This window comes from Nicotiana sylvestris, chromosome 2 (genome assembly GCF_000393655.2).
Source record: "Nicotiana sylvestris chromosome 2, ASM39365v2, whole genome shotgun sequence".
NCBI classification, from domain to species: domain Eukaryota; kingdom Viridiplantae; phylum Streptophyta; class Magnoliopsida; order Solanales; family Solanaceae; genus Nicotiana; species Nicotiana sylvestris.
Genome location: NC_091058.1, coordinates 5,869,391 through 5,891,497, shown reverse-complemented (window position 1 = coordinate 5,891,497; position 22,107 = coordinate 5,869,391). Strand labels below are relative to the sequence as shown.

The 22,107-nt window shown below is 38.5% G+C and overlaps 1 pseudogene; it reads left to right on the top strand.

The window, feature by feature from the left end:
* Window positions 1-2,044: 2,044 nt before the first annotated feature.
* On the top strand, window positions 2,045-10,594 carry LOC138882251 (ATP synthase subunit alpha, mitochondrial-like; annotated as a pseudogene).
* Window positions 10,595-22,107: the final 11,513 nt, after the last annotated feature.

Genomic DNA, 22,107 nt, shown 5'->3' with positions numbered 1-22,107 from the left:
AAAAGGAAAGGTAATGAAAAGGAAAGAAAATCAAAAAGACAAAAAAAATGATCAATGTAGAAAAGAATAAAGGGATTCAATAAAAGTAAAGAGATGAAAAGTGTGTAAAGTTGAGAAAGGAGAAAAAGATTTGAAATGAACAAGAAAGAGTGACAATGTGTCTCTCTAACACTTAGAAAGAAGTTAAATGACTTAAAAAGTCAAGAGAATGTGTGCCAAAATGAAGCAAAAGAAGTGTTAAAGGGAAGATGGAACCCACTTAGACCAAACTTCCTACCCTAAACCAAAAGCCTTTACTATATCTCCACAAAAGCCCTATATGATCTTGAGTTGAATGAAGCTTACATTAGTGGTGACTTACATAAGGGGCAAGCATATGGTACTTAGAGCCGGACTTGTGACTTTTCTTTGAGAGAGATGAGTGTATTTCCATTAACCTCGTTCTCAGTGCTACAATCCTAAAGGTGAGGTTTGCTTAGGGAGAGTTGAGGATGCATGAGTTTGGGTTCCACAATGACTAAGGTAGTAGAAAGAGTTTCTTTGATGTGTTGAGTTAACTCTTGATGCTCTTGTGTCGCACTAAATCCATGGCGCTTAAAAGGTCGAATGTTGTTAATGATTCATTTGAATTGAGGGAAATTGTTAGTCCCAATTGATGTTAGATGAGGTCACTTTAGGTCGGCCGAATTTTCTTGGAATTACTCTCAAGGGGTGGGTCTTATTTTTGGAAGATACCTCCCCTCTCTCTTTATGCACTTGCCTAGAAGGCTTAGGTGTCCGTGGGTAAGTGATAACTAGGGATTATAATGCATTTTACACTCCTTCCTACTTGAGTTTTGATTAAAAATGTGTACAAAATAGTCCCAAAGGCTTGCGTGTTGTATTTGTTTGCAGGGTTTGGTCAACAAGGTGACAATTCGTCAAAACCAGCTCAAAAATGAGTGAAACATGCACAAGTACCAAGAACAAGTCCAAGCACAGTGTAACAGGTCCAATGCGGCCGCACTCCATTCTGTGCGCTCCGCAGTGAGGAAGTTCAGAGACGTGCTCATTTAAGGCACTCAAGCAATATGGCCGCAAAGCAGTTTGTGCAGACCGCATTGGCTTCATCGTGGCCGCACTCGATATTGTGCGGTCCGCAGAGCTGAAGTTTAGAGAGTTGCCAATTTGGGTAATCATTGCCAGTGCGGTCCACGGTCCTTTTTGTGCGGACCGCAATAGAAGCCACCACGGCTGCGGTGCATTTTGTGCGGCCCGTGGTGGCCAAGTTCAGAGAGCAAAAGTTTAAAGTCAAGAGCCTCAGTGTAGTCCTTTTCTTACTTGGCCTAAGAAAGCATAGTAGAACTAGCATAGCGGGATATGAAAGAAGGCTAGTCACTTCCCTTATTCATAGGGGTAGCCCCTCTCGAGGTCCTGTTTGAAAGGCAGTTACGAGAACTTGTCTGGATTGAGTAGTCCTTTCTCGGGTAGCTACTGAGACATAGGTTGGCCCGAGCATCCCTTGGCATACCTTCGTTACCATTACTAAGAAAAGTAAGTAGGAATTCGTCCCAAATAAACTACTGATCTAGCTTTTTCGCATCGAGGAAACCCCATATTTCCCCTCTCAGGTTAGGCGCCCTTTGCTCGAACGAAAGAGGGGTCTTTGCCGGAGCGATGCTAGTAGTTAGATTCAATACTAAATAAGTCTTAAATTGAAACCAAATCCAATTGAGAAGAGACAATCTTGGTGACATCCATTGAAGGGATCTCGATCGAGAAGCGGCCCAGGTAAAGCCAGCTTTCAAAGGTAGAATGTATTGGTGGCACATCGACCTAGAATAAGGGCGCTAGTCCACGATTCCTGGATTCCAACCTTTCAAAGGCAAATGAAGTCTCAAGCTATAAAAGTAGGCATGCCATCAATGCTAAGAGATAAATGATTAGAATATCCCTTGAATAAGCAGATGAACCACTTGAGCCTCCTATTTCACTGAATCTGCTCCCATCTCTACAGAGCCTCGAAAGCTTATAGGATCTCTAGGCTATATAGAAAGGGCCTGTGATGGAATCATTGATTCTCAACAATGTGGTGAAAGATCTAAAAGAGGTGGATGATCCCAAGTATTGCAAATATCACCGCATCGTCAGTCACCCTACAGTAAGATGCTTCGTCTTAAAGGAGAAGATTATGATGTTGGTGAGAGATGGAAAGATCATCATTGATGCTAATGACACGGCCGAAAAGAACCATGCTAGTGCTAAAATCGATCACAAGAAGGGATCAACGTAATAGTCTTCTCCAATGTTCTCTAACAAGCAAGGAGGGATCCATGAGACGTTTTTCCTCAAGATCAATCTGAAGTGCTGATTGAAGTTCATTGAAGATTCAACACATCACAAGGAACTCATTTCGTTCAAGAAATACACTATATTGTCCCTCGAATTAAAGAAATCAAGAAGGAGTGGTCAAGAGAAGTTGTCTCTCGTGATCAATCCGAAGCGATACTAACTCTTCTTGACGATCAAGTAAATCACAAGGAGGTCCACATTATCCTGCGCTCGAGAAATATGTTACTTCAGCCCTCGAATCAAGGAAAACAAATTATAGACAAGAATCAGGGGATATACAGAGTTATACTCACAAGTTTTATTAAAAAAAGAATTTTTCTTTACATTTCTTTCGTGATTGCAGTTATTAATTTCCATACACGAAATTTGTCGCGAACAGTAAGCTAATAAAATCAATATGACTGGTGGAATGTGATATTGTAGCTATTGGTTGGTAATCTTGCAATCAAGTTATTTCTATCTTACGAGCAGCTTGCTATACTCTATTAGTGTCTCTCTTTGATCTATCATAAGCAACCGAGCGGAAGTAGGTTTCTCTCTTTCTATTTACTTAATATGCAAACTCGCTTCGAGCCGAGTCAGTGTTGAGGTTGGGTTGGTTGATCTCCCAAAAAATGATTCTTATCCCGTCCGTCAGGTTTGTATGTACCCACGCTCCTGTTTATTATTTTCTAGATCCTCGGGAACTATCCTTTCCGGCAACCCCCTCCCCCTCGCCAAGCCTGAAGAAAGGAGCAACTTAGATACCTCTTTGTTAACTATATTCCCGCTTTGCTAAAAGGGTCCTTGGGCCCAATCAATCTCTATACCCTTGATGCAATCGACTCCCCAAAGCCACTAAACCGCTCTCTTCCACCCGATTTGAACTGAACCTCGTTCTAGTGAGAGTTTTTCCCTTTTTTAAACTAAAAATCAGTTGCCTATCTGATCCTTGGTCAAATTGGGCCTTTATATATATCTCGAATCGAATAGTTGGGCTATCCCTTCCCTTGGCTTGGTTGGTTATATAAGAGAATCTCGGGAGAAAGCCAGTTAGATCTTACTTAGGGCGAAAGATTTATTGGATGGTTCATTCCAGTTAGAAGTCAGTTAACTCATGGAATTGGCAGAAGTTCCCTCTTAACCAACCCTAAGAAGGAATTCTTCTATTCATTAAGATGAAGCCATTTAGTGAGCTCTAAATCTGAACTCAATGATTGCAATTTAAGAAGGGCATGAAGCTTTGGCTCAGTACAGTAGCATTTGACTTTGGGAAAGAGAATCGATCGCTTACCTTGCTTTGGCATGCCAGAAGCATTTCGCTATGGTTCTCATTGATTGAGTCGATCCCGAGATAAAGTAAAGGGAGTTTTGTGGGTTCAGTTTGCTTAGAGGCGGAAAGCCTAGAAGAGGCCTAGAAGTCATAAGGAATAGGCACTGTACCGGCAACAAACTATAAGGTTTGGCTTTTTATTTTATTGACTTTCTTGAGTCAATATCACATTTTGCATGCTTGGTTAGATCTCCTAACCTAATGTAATGAACGAGAAGGTGAAAAATTCAATCTTAGCTAAGCATTCGAATTCTGGGTAAGAGAGGAAATCTTTCTTTCTAGGGAATCTGTGCTTACTAAGCCTTTGTTTGAAGGACTGGTCTTAAAGTGAAGTGCAAGACTAGCTGGACCCGGACTTACTAATCGCTAACATCCCGGGTTCTCTCGGGACTGGGAAAACTCTCAGTTAAGTACGACATTCAGTAAGAAGTAAGCCAAGTTCTATTATCTCTTCTAACTTATCTTAGACTCGTCAATCTGTGATGCATTGAGTTGAGAGTCAAAGGATAAATGAGTTGAAAACCTTATAACTGAAAAAGATTCGAGTGAAAGCCAGATGCATGAAGTCCATCAATAGTACTTTAGCTTTTTCAATCAATCTTCTTTTGATTTTATTCTTAGTTGGTTGATATTACAATACGTCAGTTAGTTAAGATTTGATCCCCTGGAAGACTAAAAAAAATTAGCTTTCCTAAAAAAAGTAAACTTACGGAAACATCTATCTCTATCACGCACTTCAATCCGCACATAAGACCATTCCTCTTTTTATACTCAATTACGTAAGAGTCCAGCTAGTTCGTCTCTGTCTGGCAGTTTAAGCCTTGGCCCACCAATTGTTTTTCAATCTAGGAGTTGCATGATAAGAAAGCTCTCGATCTCGACTAGCTTCAGTTAGTTAAATAGATTAGGAAAGTCGTACTACAACTATGCCATTAAAAATATTGATTCCAATGCTGCGGAGACGGGTCTTGCTGATCGAACTAATCTACTTTAGGGATTCATCTAGCAGCTTTTAATAGGAAAGCTCATTCCACCACTTCGACAAATTCTTTTGCAACAGCTTGAACTGAAGCGGGGCTATCAACGTGAACGATATAAAAACGAAGCCCATTACTCGATCAGAGGATCTAAGCCACAACTCTATTCCCGACTAGAAATCTATAAAGGACTTTAAGGGAGAGTTGCTCTCTCTATCTCAGCTACTTTCCCTACTAGGGGCACAAGAGGCATTTTTTGTCTAAAGCATATTTCCTCTCTATAGGATATTCCTTTTTTGTAATTTGTGTTGTAATAAGAAGGATGTTGTTATTCTAGGATGTGGCATTCCAGAAAGACTGACTTAAGACTTTATCTTTCACACCGACCAGCTAGTGCGCTCTTACTTGGTATCAGATCTTTTCTAAATGAAGCATTTGCCCTTCGACGGGAACTCCTACTACTTCTATCTACCTACGTCATTCTTTCTTTCATAAATCAAGCAATTTCCCATGGTCAAGCCTAGTAGAGCTCCTAGTTCGGCAAGACTAGCAAAGATGCTATCAGACCTAGTTACCATAAGAATGGAAGGGAAAGCGAAGGACAGAGACCATTTCACAAGAGCTTCAAGAATAGTGAATCAAATTAGACGTGGGTGAATGAACTGCAGGGATTTCTATTGTTGAGCCGGGTGAGCTACCTTAACATCAGCCTGATATTCCTTATTATTGATAGCAGAGGAAAGAGAACTATGCCTTCTCCTTTTGTGGATTAGATTAGTTAGAGGACTTCCTTTAGCTCTAAGACTAAGGATATAAGTAATTGGTGGGAAATCCAAAAAAGCAAAAATCCCACTCTTAGAACATTGTTGAAAGAGGAGAGTCGGTCTTGCACACTAAGTCATGAGTGAACCTAGGCTCTTCAAGACCAGCCTTTCACTCCTAAAAAGTGGGAATAGGAGTCAATCAATGACTAAAATTTCTTAGAAAGATTGCCTAATGCCTCATCTCTTCTGGATTCCATCTCACTCTCTTTCAGTCCGAAGACGATAAGAAGTGAAAGTCACTAAGGTAAGTTCCGATAGAGCTAGATTTCGGGTATTCCTACCATTTATTCTTATAGGTTACTTTTTGAACTCAACATTAAAGCACTGGAAGAGAATTTCTATCCTCTTTGTAAAAGGACGGGGATTTAGGTCTATTGCTTATGTCCGATTTGTTGAGGCTAGCTTGACTTCACTCACTTCAGAAAGAGAGAAAAAGAATAAGAAAGGATCATAGCAACCAGAAAGAGAAAGAAATCCCCTCTTCCGCTTAAGGCACCGAAATCCCTGAGCTAATATCAATAGCAGTAGATTCAAGGGAAGTTCTTTCTAGAGCAGTAAGAGCCTATTCTGTCTTGCTTTCTAATTCAATTCCACTGCTAGGGTGAGCTAACTCCAAAAAACCCATCCATAGCTCGGATTTCAGGTTGCAACTCGCCTGCATGAAGCCTGAATCGCTAGTAATCGTTGGTCAGCCATATGGTGGTGAATTCCTTCCAGGGCCTTGTACACACTACCCCTCTCCTTTTCTAGCTGCCCAGATTGAATTCCTCTGGGAATAACTAAACTATTAGCCAAAGGTCTAGTGGAAACTGCTTAGTCAAGAGAAACTCCCCTTTTTGTCTCGTACCTCCGCTCCTAAACTAATTAAGAGCGTTATATGTTTCTACTCCACTACCAAACCTGAGGATGAAACTTGAGATTCATTCTTCTCAAAACAAAAGCAATACCGAAGATAGTAAGAAATCTGGACAAAACCTTCCTATCTTTTAGGGAAGAAGAGTACCGGATCAAGTAGGCAATCTTAGGACAATTCTTTTTCTTCATTAGGGCTTTTAGCCCCAAGTTAATCGAGGGCATTTCACTCCTAGCCCAGAAGGGAAGGGCTTGTTTGAGACTAGTAGTAGCTGGCAACATCTTTGACGCGTCTATTAGTTAAAGAGGCCTAAGGCTGGTCTCTTTCCTTTCGTACCATGCCTGTTGAAAGTTCCTTGCCTTTTCCCTTGAACTGGGTATGAATTCCTAAATCCATTTACCTCGACCAGGATCAACTCCTTCTATGCCCCAGGAAAAAGCTAAAAGTAAAGCAGTCATCAAGCTAGAGCTAGTTTCACAACTACCGATTCGCACCCGCGGGTCAAAGAGGACCAATAAAATCTCGATTCAGCATAAGCAAGGGATAAGAGAGGCCTTAGGAGGTCTCTTTCCCACTTAATAGATTCATTCATTCGTTACGGTGGTTGTGGGTACCTACCGTTCAGAGATGCTATCAGAGTAGGAAAGTTAGCCAAGTTCTCCTGCCTAGTTTAGATAAAGCACCCCTTATCACCCACGACATCTAGTTAGGACACAAAGCTTATTCTATTCCTAAAATAGTGGATTCTATAACAACATTCCGCCTTTTCGAAGACAGAGCACTCGTGGCACACACTTGGCATTTTGCCTTAGAAAGAGTTCAACCCACTTGAAAGAGGAAAGTTAGGCATAGTACCGGAAATTACGGATTCGGGGTTCATCCCTCAATCAAGCGCTACTTGAAAGTCAGGATAGATTCCATCCTCAGTTAGTAAGTACCTTTTTTTAGCAAGAACTCTTAATCGTTCGTATCCCATACTCATGGGCTACTTCACTGAGATGATGGTCGGAGTTTACAAACTGCTTTGATAGAAGTAGGTTAAGAAAGATAGCTGAAAGTGCTAGCATAAGGAAGAGATTCTATGGATGGAAATAGGCCCTTCCTTGCTTTCAAGGTTTCAGCATTCAAAGTCAAACTATTCTTTGTTTAAGTTTAATAATAAAATAAAAGAAATCGGCATGATCTTCTCTCTTTTATCTATTGAACTATGGAAAAAACTTTATAGTAGCGACACAGATTCACCACAACTTATAACTTAGCCAATGAGGCAAACGAAGGCTAACCCGTTCTGGTTGTTATGACTGGCAAGAATCGGTAGGTTCTTTCAGTGCTCTTTGATCCTTCTTACAGAGACTATCCTTTGTATAAGTTATGATTAATCCAAGTAATGAGCTTCCCCAGAGTCAAATCCCATGGACTACAAGGAAAAGATAGAATCTCGCCCGGCAACAATAGCTGATTCAATAGCAGATGGTCTTGGAAAGAACCTTTCATTCGATGCCTCTGATTAAACTCCCAGAAAACTAAGGAAATATGCACGAAGATAGGGTTAGCCCCTGCGGCAAGAATTATTTGGGAATGATTACCCAGGAACTGAAAGATGGTTGGCGTGACACGCCTAAATCCCCCACAATCAATCCACAAGGCTTCAGGTGACTGGAGCAACCTTTGAAGGTGCTCGGCCTTGTTCACCCTTTCAGCTAAGTATCCTGCTTTTTCCTTGAGGGGAGACGAGATTTAAAATATGTGGGCCTTCATCGCCTAAAGTCAATCTATCCAAAGAGCCTACCCTATAATAGATTCAGCTAAAGCTGTACTTGGAAGATTTCTTTCTCAATCATGAATTCGAGCTTACTACTTGAATCACGAAAGGCGCTTTTTCTTACTATCTATTCAATTCCAACTTCATGCTCACTTATGAAATCAAGCTAATAAGGCCAAAACTAGAGCATGAAGTCCACTATCATGAGAATCAAGCGAAGTAGAGACATAAGTAGATCCAAAGAAAAGAAGTAAGACGACTACTTCCATTCCTCTCCTTAGACCGACAGTACTACAAGACAGAAATAAGGCGATTATTACCTAATATAATAATATGAATTATAATAATAATAATAATAATACCTCACAAACAAGGTAGATGAATTTCCAAGACTATCTCGACCTTACCCTTACACTCAGCTTAGAGCATTCAATCTCGCTTTCACCCCTCAGAAGGACAGAAAGCAATAGGGGAATGAAATCCTGCGCCTAGAAAGAAAGGTAGGGAAAATAGCCCTTTCATAACTAAAGGAAAGGGTAATGGTTATACACCTCTTACCACATTCACTACTTCCAAAGAAAGAACTCAAGGACTGGACTACGGAGGGACTTAGAAAAACCTACTAGCAACCTCTCTGCTTCCTATACTTAGAAAATGATCCCAATGAAGCCAATGGTGAGACAAAAGGAACCCCAGGATTGATTATTCCCTTAGGCCTATTCTCACTCCTTCAACTAAGAAATTCAAATCAGCACTTGAAGCAGGAGTCTAGCTAAGGCTAGTGCGCTAGAATTCAAATGTCTTGTTCTATTCTAAGGCTCGGACGTGGAGCTGGCTCTATTAATCGATAAGCAGCGGTTGCTTACCCACGGACACCTAAGCCTTCTAGGCAAGTGCATAAAGAGAGAGGGGAGGTAGCTTCCAGAAAGATAGAGTTATCACACAAAGGCGAAATGACTAAGATCTTGCTTAACCAGAAGATAGAATCCTATTGTTGAACTGGGGAGGCAGAAGGAAAGACATTCAGGGCTGAAAGAATGGAACTCGCTCTAAGGGACCCCAACTGGATAGGAATCTTCTGCCTATGGGGAGTTAACTAGCTCCTTCTTAAATCACCTACCCGGCTTTATTATTTTGCCTCCCTAACTCTTTTGAGAAGAAAGGGGATCCTGCGCATAGAAAGCCTCTAACAAGAGGATGCAGGCTGCTAACTCTAAAAGATTTGCTATTGAATACTTTCGAAAAAGGCTGCATTGCGTAAGCATAAAAAGATGCCAGAGACAAAGGGCTAGAACTTATGCTTTGACTTGATTGATAGCTCTTTTCTCTTATACCTATTCCAAGCTGATAGAATGCGCATAGTAGTCCAACTTCGTTCGCCATTCCTACCAGGGAATAACTTCACTCTAGTGCCTCGTCAGTCTTCTTGCATCTTTTCCAGCTTTGAAAATCGACTAAGCGTTGCGCCAAGCCTACTTGTGAAGAGAAGAGTCGTCGGGCTATTTGAGTGAAGGAAGGTGTCTTGTCTTGGCCTAGGCCTACTTGTCTCAACAACCAAAAAGTGCGGAATATCGTATATAATGTGATTATTGTATATATTTATTTATTTTTAATAAAAAGTACATGTACTTTATTTAGTATTTAATCAGGAGGTTTCTCTTTTTCCTCAGGGAAAAGGATATCCCTTTGCCATTTCCTTGCGCTAGCTGTCCACTCCTCTTTTCACTTTTTATTATCATCATTTCAATTTCTTTTCTATTCTAATTCTAATTCCAACTTTGGAATCTCTCTTCCTTCTTTGGATCTCTTTTCTTTATTAATTATCTAATAGACTTCTCTCTTTATATAGATTTTGATTTTCATAATGTTTCCTTATGATTTTTTTTTCTAAAGTGGCATTCTCCCTTCTATCTATCTTGAATTGAATTATAGAACTTTCTCCCCGAGCTGCGGAACTAACAAGTCTATTATAAAGTCGAATTAGCAACTTTTACACCAATTTTCAAGTGGATGAGATCGGTTGAGTGGTCTTAGTTGAAGGGAATTGCACGTGTTTATGGATTAAACGGGATTCAAGCTAGGGAAATGGTTGAATTTGTCAGCGGTGTGAAAGGAATAGCTTTGAATCTTGAGAATGAGAATGTAGGGATTGTTGTCTTTGATAGTGATACTGCTATTAAAGAAGGATATCTTGTCAAGTGCACTGGATCTATTGTGAATGTTCCTGCGGGAAAGGCTATGCTAGGGCGTGTGGTTGATAGCTTGGGAGTACTTATTGACGGAAGAGGGGATCTAAGAGATCATGAGCGAAGACGTGTCGAAGTGAAAGCCCCTAGTATTATTGAACGTAAATTTGTGCATGAGAGTATGCAAATAGGGTTAAAAGCAGTAGATAGTCTGGTTCCTATAGGTCGTGGTCAATTGAACAACCGCTACGTTATTTATGGAATTATCCAATCTCTTATCCTAATTGATGCAGTGATGGAAATCATGTCCTTCTATAATGAGGATTTAGGGAAGAAGCATATATATTAGGTAACGAGTGTAACAAGGGGAATGGGTGTTTAGAAATAACTCTTAGAGAAATTTGCAGCTTTGATCCACGAGCTCTCTCTTGCTTCTTGTCGTAACTTTTTATCCTTTTTTGGGTTATGAAGACCTTTATTTATGGTTGTGGGAGGAAAGAGTTATGATAAGAACAAACTCTTTCCGACCAATCAAATTAAAGTGTAACAAGGTCGCATTTGATTGGCTAGAACATGTCACATGCACACGTGGCACAGTTTCATTGGCCCTTTAATTTGGCATGCCTTGTCATTTTGACACATGGCATGATCCCCTCATGTGTGAAATAGCACCCCTGAAATAGACCTTTTGTGAACTACTTCTCAGTTCTTGAAAACTGGATCTAGAAGGGAAAAATGGAAACTTTTGGGCAGAGGGTAGTGTTGGTTTCAGAAAATGGGCAACTCTAAAAATGGGTATGGTTTCTTGTTCAAGTGAAACCATGAGCTCCTCTCTTTCTTCCATGATTAATGCTTCTTTCATTTTTTAGTGTCAAGTTTTTTTTCCTTTTCGCTTAGCTCTTTGTTTTTTTTTCTAATATCAGGGTTTCAAGAATATTATAGGACAAAATGTATTGTGACCCCTGTCACATTCATGTTTTTATTATGGAAAACAATAGGACAAATGCCACTGAAAAGTATACTATCTCAAAATTCTATTTTTAGGCAAACAATGTATGTAGCTGCATTAGCAACATCCTCTGAAAACATGGTAAAAAAATAAATAAGAAAGGGAAGCAAGCTGCCACATTTTCATACAGAAAAGTGTACAAATAGCACCCATTATGAACCTTTATCAAAGCCAATAGTAGTAATATCTTTATTCGACCTACGATTAATTCTTATCTTTTTCTTTAAGTCTTATCAAATATATTTGTAACAAAGATTAACAATTGAAATTTTCTTTTTTTTCCTTTTACTTTATTATCTCAAACAATTAAAGGAGCAAAAGAAGTTCTATTCTTTGGATTATTTATTTTTAATTATTATTCTGTGTTCTACTTATTTTCATATTTTGTGTATCATTTATTTTTTCGGTTCAAGTTTATATTCCTCTATTTGTAAATTCATTCCTTAGTGATATCAGTTTTGGAGTTAATTAAAATTTTAATATTAAAATACATGATCTTTCAAGGTTATTATAGAGAAGTAAAAAAGATACTTCTAGTTGTGTTTGTCTCAAAGAACTCATCATATTATATTTTTCATCCCTTCTCTATTAGTTTTTTATCTTATCAATATTATTTTTTGACTCTATTCAAGAACCCTTTCCATGACCCCTAATTACACCTTATCATTAACATGAGTTATCATCAAAATTAGTAGATGAAACCTCGAGACTAACACTTATGGTTAATATGCTTAGGCATAATGTCTCAAAATAGTTGAATTTGTCAGCCTTAATCGAAGAAGACTATTCGTATAGCCGAACAATGTTTTTCTAATATCTGGTCTAAGCAACTCCTCCCCCTACCCCCACCCCCCAAAAAATATCCAAAAGGATTGTCTAAATAAATACATAAATATTAGACTAATGAAAAGATAAATGCCTTTACTTGTCTTCCACGGGCCAGAAATGCTCATATGAGCTACTGATATGGTTGGTACCTTTCTTGGGGTGACCTCGTCCACTAATTTTCATCATATCTTTTACTAGAGCCCTCTTATATAACTCGTACTTGATTCAAAGAGTTACGAAATTAACAAAGCATTTCTAAATGCAAAAGTTAAAAGGGTGAAATCATAACCCACGTAGTAAAATTGAAGTGGAAAACAAACCCTTTAACTTAAAAGGAAAAAGCAAGGGCAAGCCACTAAAAGAGTAAAACAGAAACTCAAATCAAAGGTATCATGAAAGCTGAACACAAACTTTTTAATACCTTAAATAGCTTAGTTAAAACTAAGTATGAACTTAGTCTTAACCTAATTGTCATTATAATAAACCCCCGAAAAGGACTGAAGGAACGATGTTACTAAAAAAATATTACTCCTAAATGGGACCAGGGGTAAAACCACCAATTGTTCACCAACAAAACAAAAAAACTAGTTAACTTCACAATTAAACTTTCACTATGGAGCAGGTTCTGAACCAGTGTTCAAGATGGCATCATCAGCAGCAGAGGGATCAACTTGATCAGAAGGAGCTGGGACATCTACCACGCCATGATTAGCTCCAACAATTTCAGGAGAATCAGCCATGGGTGAAGAGAAACTTTGGCTTTGCTGAGTTTTTTCAATTGTTTCCTTAATATTTGCTAACTCAACTTCAGAGTTAAAACCTTCCTGGCTTACCACCATAAGAGTATCATGGCGGGTGTTCAAAATGGCTCAACTTTCTTCAATAGCGGCCTTGTCTTCAAGAGCTTCATAGTCTCTTTCCAAATGATTAATTTCACTCTTGAGCTCTTCTCTCTCAGCTAAAGCAGCATCATAAGAAGCCTGTAACGGGAAAGCGAACTCTCCAAAAACCTAACTTTATCGGTGGACACTCAGAGGTCAACATTTAGGATCCATATTTGGAATGACAGTAATGTTAGAACTCATCGCAAGGGAAAGGGGAAACTGTACAAGGTATTTTTCACTCGTTTATGGGACCAGTGTCAAAGGAAAAGATTGTTGCACTCTCTTGCTTGAATGAATCAACATTTGTAGATGCTTGTTCATTCAGGATTCTTCTATCTATATTTAGAACTACTAGATCAACTACTCCAGCTTTTAGCCTTTGGAACCTGCGGAACCCTAAAGTCACTCGCCCGTTCAATCTCTTATGTCCATCCTATCCAAAATCCTTGAATCAGTGAATCTGGGGACAGAGACCTAGCTCCTGCTTTATTTAAACAACTAAGATAAGCTCTAAGACCATCTCTTCTTTTCCACATCCTCATTCCTCCTTCTTTTCGTATACTTAAGCTTTTAATACTACGGAATCAGCTTTCCCAATCAATCAATTAAAATTAATGTGTAGGAACCTGCCCTCATCGAACTAAATGTCTACCCTTCCCGCATTTGAAGACAGACTAATGTTTAAGACCTCATGCTTTTGTAGAGATCCTTTCTTATCTGACCGCCTGAGATTACCCATATATGGATGAATAACCATGAAGTTCAACAATCTTTTGAAGGAGGGGAGTCAACTGACTGACAAGGAACTGACAGAAGGGGAAAAGAGGAGTGAAACCATTCGATGGAGTTGGAAAGGACTTCGCTAATCATAATAAGGTTGGTCTCACCTTCGTCCGGGGACTCGAACGAGGTATTTTGTGCTTGCCCTAATGACAGTCTCTTCTATTCTCTCTTCAGCAGATAGATAGACAAATAGGCAATCCGATAGATATATTATGGCTTCCTCACTATCAGCAAGCTCCCACAGGCGATGAACTACTTTTGACTTCTTCATTCGGTTTGTATCCATATCGTATAGAGTGAAATATTCCTTTTAGTGTGAGTATCTATATTCAAGCAAGCATTCCATTGAAACGATCCTTTGATAATGGGCTTTGCCCAACACTGGGACTAACTTTATAGAGAGAGAGGAAAATCAGCAAAAAAAGCTATTTTTGAATCGGATATTGGATAGGCTAAGCTAGGTGTAGCCCGCTTTCTCTACGATTTTGCTCGAACTTGTCAAGCCTAGGTGCCTATGCAATTATTAAGGCAGGGTGTTATTGTACCAGTGGTGGAGTGGCTTGAATCAAATCGTTTGTCTAGAGAGGTTGTAGTGATAACCAAAGTGGACTCTGCTAGAAAGTAAAGATGTTGTATAGGCAACTGGCCTTAGAGTAGTGTATCGAACTAAAGAACAGGAGCACCCATAATCATTGACGAAGAGGAAGGCTTGGAAAGGGATTAAACATATTGAGGAGGAGTTTTCACAAAGGCCAATAGCCGATAGCTGATGTCACTAGCCTTAACTTTTTTATCTACTTGAAAGCTGATGGGAGTACAACTTTCTTCAAGGAAGTGTCTCATATGATATTATATTAGTAAAAAGCCTTTGATCCTAGATAAGTAAGCAGATATGCCTATGGTTGGAAAGATAACGAGCGTTATTCTCAACTTAGTCTCTCAGAGGCCAGCTCGTTGTAACCCTAAAACATGACGTTAGCGGGGTTAGGCTCCCCCTGCGGAAATACAACAAACATGAGACAACCGGGAACGATGACCCTTCTTAAGCCTGAGGCCTAAGTTGGACTTTCTCTTTTTGCTACTTGCAACTCCGAAGTTTAGGATTTAGTTTTGAACTGATGGGATTTTTTGAATGGTAATGGAGCTTGTCATTCTGTTTATTTGGCCGAATACGACTCTAGGCCTGACCTTTTGCTAGCTTTTTCATTATGCTGGTTCAACTACTGCTTATGCTTGAAATATCTAAACACCTGAAATCCACTCTCAATAGGTGTTGCCCCTTAAACAGTGTGAAAGGGTGGTGGGTAGAACTACGGGGAGGGTCTAGTAGTTAAGCTGGAGAAGTATTGCTCTCGGTACGCTACTCATTCCAAACTCGAGTTGTTCTCTCGTTTTATGCTTGTCTATATACACCTCATCCCTAGGATTTTTAAAAAAACTAGAAGAACAAGCCACATTCCTGGTTATCCCTAGTAGGATCGTTTTGTTGCATCATATGCATTTGACTTAGCAAAGCTCGGCACAAGGGGTGGGTACGTATAGGACATGTATCCTCTTTGAGACCATCATGCTCAATTATGTACTAATTGCTACATCATTTGAAAGTCTTGCTTGCATTGTTGACTGGCTTTAGAAAATTAGTTGAGCGGTGATGTTATGGGCTCTCTGTCAATTATAGTCTCCAACTGTGAGTAACAAATACAAAGCAAGAATAACATTTCAGCAACCAAGACGTGACCAAACCCTATAGGGAATGGTTCCTGTAGAGCAAACATAATTCTGTGCCCCCATTTGATTAGCCTGTTTCCAAGAGGGAGAAGGTCTTATGGCAATCTCAGGCTTACTCAAAATTGGTTATTTGGCCTGATCGAGCAACCTATGAACAGTTGTCGCCTACATAACCTACCTCCCAGACCAAGTGAAGAAGGTATCAGATCACTTTTGAGAGCCCTTTTATTAAACCAGTTCCTTTACTCTTTTTGAATGAATTACAGTCAGTAAAGTAATCAGGTGGAAGGGGTCCATAGAATAAAAATTGGCTTTTTTTCTTTCTTCTATTTTTAGAATAGAGAAAGAGTCGAAACTAAGGGTACGCTCTCTAGAAGATTTGCTCGAAATTTTTTTTCACTTGATCGCCTGCTATCTTGAAACCTCTTTGCTTGTGGGGGAAAGAGTGGAAAGAGCACTTCGCGAAAGAATCATATGGCTCGGTGAAAGTTTCCCATTAGGGTTTCCAACCCTCCAGGTCTCCACCTACTTGTGGAATAGGGTGGTTCCTTGATATTAAGGTGTCAAGGTGGTCGAAGAAGGCCACAGGTGGAAGCAACTGATGCTTTGATCATTCAATTGACTCCTTGCTACAAGTCCGTGCTTGTTGTCATGCTGGCAAAAGCAGGGGTTTCGATCGGTTTTACCTACTATTGGATTTGAACCAATAACTCTCGCCATATGAAAGCGATACTCTAACCGCTGAGTCAAGTCACCCTATAAGAGAAAGCTGCACAACCAAAGTGGCCCTTACTATACAAGGGGGCAGAGCGCTAAGAAAGAGAAAGTGTTATCACTATACGAAATGAAGCAGCGGCTAGCACACTAAGCTAAGATCAACCAATGTTCGAACGCGGAGCCTTTCTTTCTCGGTCGTCTGTCTTAATAAATGGATTCCGATTCATGTAGTTGTTCTCTGCTGCATTGGTCTTTTCACTCCCCACTCTCCACCATAACAAAATGTTTCCACTATATCTCAAGAGTAGTCAAAGGAAGTACGGCGGGTCCGAGTAGGAAGAAATTTACTAAGAATTAGGGCATACAATAATGGATCAATTCATTCAACAAGATCTGTTCGGATCAGACCAGGATGAATGGGATTGGTCTGACCTCTCGCTCGGATGTAAGACTCCCGCCGTTGACAGATGTCCCATGCCACCTTTCATGAACAGCTATGCCCGAGAATGAATTGTGATATAGCATCGAATAATCCATTGCTCTATTCCTGACTCGAAATCCATAAAAGACTTTAAGGGAGATAAAATAGGGGGCCTTATACCATACATCCTGCTGCCTGGGGACACGTTACATCATAGCAACACGACCAAATGGAGGTGGAAAGCCCTTGTATAGGTTAGGTGCAAGCTAGCGCCTTCCTTATACTAATATAAAATGTTGGGCCTTCCCCTTATTTATTAGAACTTAAGAGGGACCTATACCATACTCTCATCCTCTCCTTGGGCTTCAGTGACTGTAATGTTAGGTGTTGTCCTGATTTTCTTACCATATTTGGTTTTCCTATCTCTTGAAGAAAAGGACAATATATATTTATCATAATTGAGGTTTCTTTTTCTTAGCAGAAAATTATAAAATCTTCTATATGTGGCTAGTCCCTTTTCTTGTAGGAAAAGTTTTGGAGTCCTATAAGTTGAGGATCCTTCCTTCTCATTCAGCAATATCCACAATGTAGCCACATGGGGTTTGAGAGTCGTGTTTAGGGGAGAACTTTATAAGACAAGTGTTAGTGTGTCACTTATGTTTGCCTCTTCCTGAGGTTGTTCTCTTGATATTCTGTACTTTCTTTTATTATAGTAGATTGCTCATCTCCGCCGTAGACGTAGGTCGGTCGACCGAACCACGTTATATATTTATGTCTCTTTTGGTATATTTCTCTTTTGTTGTATGATTCATTGTCGTTCAAGGTTTTCTTTGCTAGCTTCCGCGTGAAACCTAATTTTTCGGTCCTAACAAGTGGTATCAAAGCCCTCTTTAATGGCCAATAGAAGCTCACCAAGGGCTCGTTAGTAGTGGCTCGAGGAGTCAAGTATAGTCAATTATATGTGACACGGGGCTCTATTCTTAATGACTCTATAAATTTGGTGGAAAGTGATACTTTATCAGAATTGTGGCAGGGAAGATTGAGTCATATGAGTGAGAGGGAGATTATGTGTTTGGATAAGAAAAGTTTGATTTCTGGAGTAAAACAAGAAAAGTTGAAAAGGTATATCTATTGTTTAGCTGGCAAACAAAAAAGGGTTTCCTTTCATAGCCATCCTCCTTCAAGAAAGCCCGAATTATTGGAGTTAGTACACACTCATTTGTGTGGTCCTTTTAAAGTAAAGTCAAAAGGTGTTGCACTTTACTTTATCACCTTCATTGATGATCATTCTCATAAGCTCTGGGTGTATCCTTTGAAATCCAAAGATCAAACATTCGGCGTGTTTAAGGAATTTCAGGCCTTAGTTGAGAGACAGACGGGGAAGAAATTAAAATGCATTTGCACTGATAATGATGGTGAATATTGTGGTCCCTTTGATAACTATTGCAAGGAACAAGGAATTTGTCATCAGAAAACTCCTCCCAAGGCTCCTCAATTGAATGGTTTGGCAGAGAGGATGAATAGAACTCTAGTTGAAAGAGTTAGATGACTGCTTTCAGAGGCTAAACTTTCAAATACATTTTGCGCAGAAACACTTAACACTGTTGCATATGTCATCAATTTGTCTCATGTTATTGCTTTGGATGGTGATATCCTGGATAGAGTTTGGTATGCCAAAGATGTTTCTTATGATCACCTCAGAGTTTTTGGGTGTAAAACTTGTGTGCATGCTCCTATAGATTAGAGATCAAAACTGGATGTCAAAACTAAGCAGTGCATCTTTATCGATTATGGTCAAGATGAGTTTGGATATCGTTTTTATGATCTAGTTTACAATAAACTTATTAGAAGTCGTGATGCAATATTCTTTGAAGACCAGACTATTGAAGATATTGACAAAGCTGAGAAGATAGATTCTCAGAGTAATGAGAGTTTAGTTGATAGTGATCCAGTTTTTATTGCTAAGGCACCTATTGCACATGAAGGAACCCATGACAATGATGAAGATAGTGATCAAGATAAAAATAATCATCATGGTATAGATGTTATGGATGCTTCAGTTGATGAAGTTATGGTTGATCAGCAACCAATTCTTCCTCAGGTAACTACTTCGAATGCTCCTGAAACCTCTCTTAGAAGATCTACAAGGGAGAAGCAAAAATTCATGCGCTATCCTCCTGATAAGTATGTACTTTTGACTGACATGGGAGAACCTAAGAATTATGATGAAGCCATGCAAGATACTCATAAATATCAGTGGATTGAAGCCATGGAAGATGATATGAAGTCACTCCATGAGAATGGCACATATGAGTTAGTGAAATTGCTGAAAGGTAAGAGAGCTTTATCTAACAAATGGATATTCAGAATAAAGCAAGATAACCATACATCTGCGCCTAGATACAAGGCAAGGTAAGTTGTTAAAGGTTTTGTCCAGAAGGGAGTTGATTTTGATGAAATTTTCTCCCTCTGTTGTGAAGATGTCTTCTATTCGTATGATTCTAGGCTTAGCTGGAAGTCTAGATTTAGAGGTTGAGCAGATGGATGTCAAAACTTCTTTTCTTCATGGTAATTTAGATGAGGAGATTTATATGGAGAAACCTGAGGGTTTTGTAACTAAGGGAAAAGAAAATTATGTCTGCAAATTAAAAAGGAGCCTGTATGGGTTGAAACAAGCTCCAAGGTAATGGTATTTGAAGTTTGAATCTGTTATAGAAGAACAAGGGTACAAGAAAACTTCTTCAGACCACTGTGTATTCTTCCAGAAATTCTCAGATGATGATTTTATTACTCCCTGTGTTCCAGTTTATGTGAACTTATTTTCTTTTTGGTTCGTTCCAAAAAGAATGACCCCTTTCTAAATTTGGTAACAATTTAGTTTAAAGCTACAATTCTATCCTTAATAAGAAACTTTTATGACCACACAAATACTATGGGCCCCTTTTTGGCTTGTTTAAGACCACAAATTTCAAAAGTCTTTATTTTTTCTTAAACTCTGTGCTCAGTCAAACAGGTTCACATAAATTGGAACGGATGGAGTATTTTATTACTTTATGTGGATGACATGCTTGTTGTTGGCAAGAATAAATCTAGAATTGCAGTCCTTAAGAAGCAGTTGAGCAAATCGTTTGCAATGAAGGACTTGGGGCCAGCAAAGAAAATCTTGGGCATTCAAATCCACCGACACAGAGATAAAAAAGAGTTATTTTTGTCCCAAAAGTAATACATTGAGAAGGTACCAAGAGGTTCAATATGACAGATGCAAAAGTGGTTAGTACTCCTCTTGCTAAACACTTTTCAAATTGAGTATTAGTCAGAGTCCATCTACTGATAAAGAGAAAAAAGAGATGTCTCGTATTCCTTACTCTTCTGCCATTGGTAGCTTGATGTATGTTGTGGTTTGCACTAGACCAGATATTGCACATGTCATTGGTACTGTTAGTAGATTCCTTTCTAATCCTGGAAAAGAACATTGGAATGCAGTAAAATGGATATTAAGGTATTTGAAAGGTACTGCAGATTTGAAGCTGTGCTTTGGAAATGGCAAGTCTGAACTTGTTTGTTACATAGACTCTGATTTAGGAGGAAATCTTGATAATTCAAGATCTACTTCTGGTTATTTGATCACTTTTGCAACGGGGTTGTTTCTTGTCAATCTAGACAACAGATGTGCATAGCTCTATCCACCACAGAAGCCGAATATATGGTTGTCACAGAAGTTTTCAAAGAACTATTATGGATGAAGGAGTTTATTAATGATCTTGGCTTTGAGTAGCCAAGGTACATCTTATTTTGTGATAATCAGAGTGCTATCTGTCTCACCAAGCACTCCACGTTTCATTCTAAGACCAAACATATAAATAAAAAATATCATTGGATAAGAATGGCCGCATAAGAAAATTAGGACAACACCTAACATTACAGTCCCGAAAGCCCAAGGAGAGAATGTGTATGCGTATTTGAAACTATTTTCGACCAACGTAATAAAAGCGGTACATGTTATGATAAATATCACATTATGGTGGATGTCTACTCTTCTTCCATGATCTTCATTTCAAATGCTTAACAACATATTCAATGACATATTTTGTATGTTCAATGACATATTCCATGACATATTTTCTTCACTTTTTACGCCTATATAAAGGCCTTGTAATAGATAGAAAAATACACACAATTGAAAAAGAAAATCTCTTCCTTCTCTCTATCTCCATTTCTTGTTCATATTTTACTAAATTGCTTTTATTTCCTTGTTCCATATTGTTACTTTGAGTTATATTTCATAACACGTTATCAGCACAAGTCTCTAGCCAATTGTATATATATCTACAAAGATTGCAATTAGAAGCCATACATATCATCTCTTGGTTAGATGTAAAGAGAAACTACATATGGTAAGTAATGAAACGTAAGAAGGTATGATTATCTTATATTTGTCATTCCTCTAATATCTCGTATGCACACAACTTCGTACTACACATGTATTGCATAAGCACATATCAATATTACATCTTTTATATCACATGAATGGAATGAAATTTTCGAAGTTCTATATGTAAAAATTATAGTAGCAGTTAATTGTTGATATGATGCATGTCATGGTAACCAAGGATATGTTATATAAGTTGTCTTATGCTTATTTGTGTGCTAATTATCTTCAATCTCTCTTGCCGCTTTTAATATTTTTTTACTTGGATGAATATTTTTTCCTTTTGGGTCTTTGCAATTGCATAAAAAAAATGGTCATACTGATTAGTAGGGGTCTTCATGGTTCGGTTTGGATCGGTTTTTCCCTAAAAACAAACCAAACCAAGTAAGTCGGTTTTTCAAATATTAGAACCAAACCAAACCAATTATGTCGGTTTTTTCTCGATTCGGTTTATGTCGGTTTTTCGGTTATTTGTCGATTTTTTCTTAAATATAAGACATACACTACCAAACACACATTTCGGCGACCACATTTTCAACGTAACACTATCAAATCAATTGTCCTTTGAGAAATATATTATTTACCAAGATATATTGATGATAATTGAATCAAATAGTGATGAATAATTTAAGGACTCAATTAAAAATATATTGTTTTAACTTGAAATAGATTCTTACACTTAACAAAAGAAAACTACCAATTAAACTAGAATGTAAATGTAAAGAACTATACTAAAAGTGCAAACGATTAATATTTACTATAAAAAATTTAAAACTTTGTATAAAAATATACATATATATAGGTGTAATAATAAATTTAAAATAGCTACTCATATATTCGGTTTGGTTTGATTTTTTTAATTAAAACCAAAACCAAACCAAATTTGATCGGTTTTTAAATTTTAAAACCAAAACCAAACCAAACCAAAAAGTATCGGGTTTTTTTGTCGGTTTGGTATGGTTTTCGGTTTGGTTCGGGTTTTCGAATTTTTATGAACACCCCTACTGATTAGAAACATAAATCATCTTAAAGAAAACAAGAAATACTTCACATCTTTATCTAG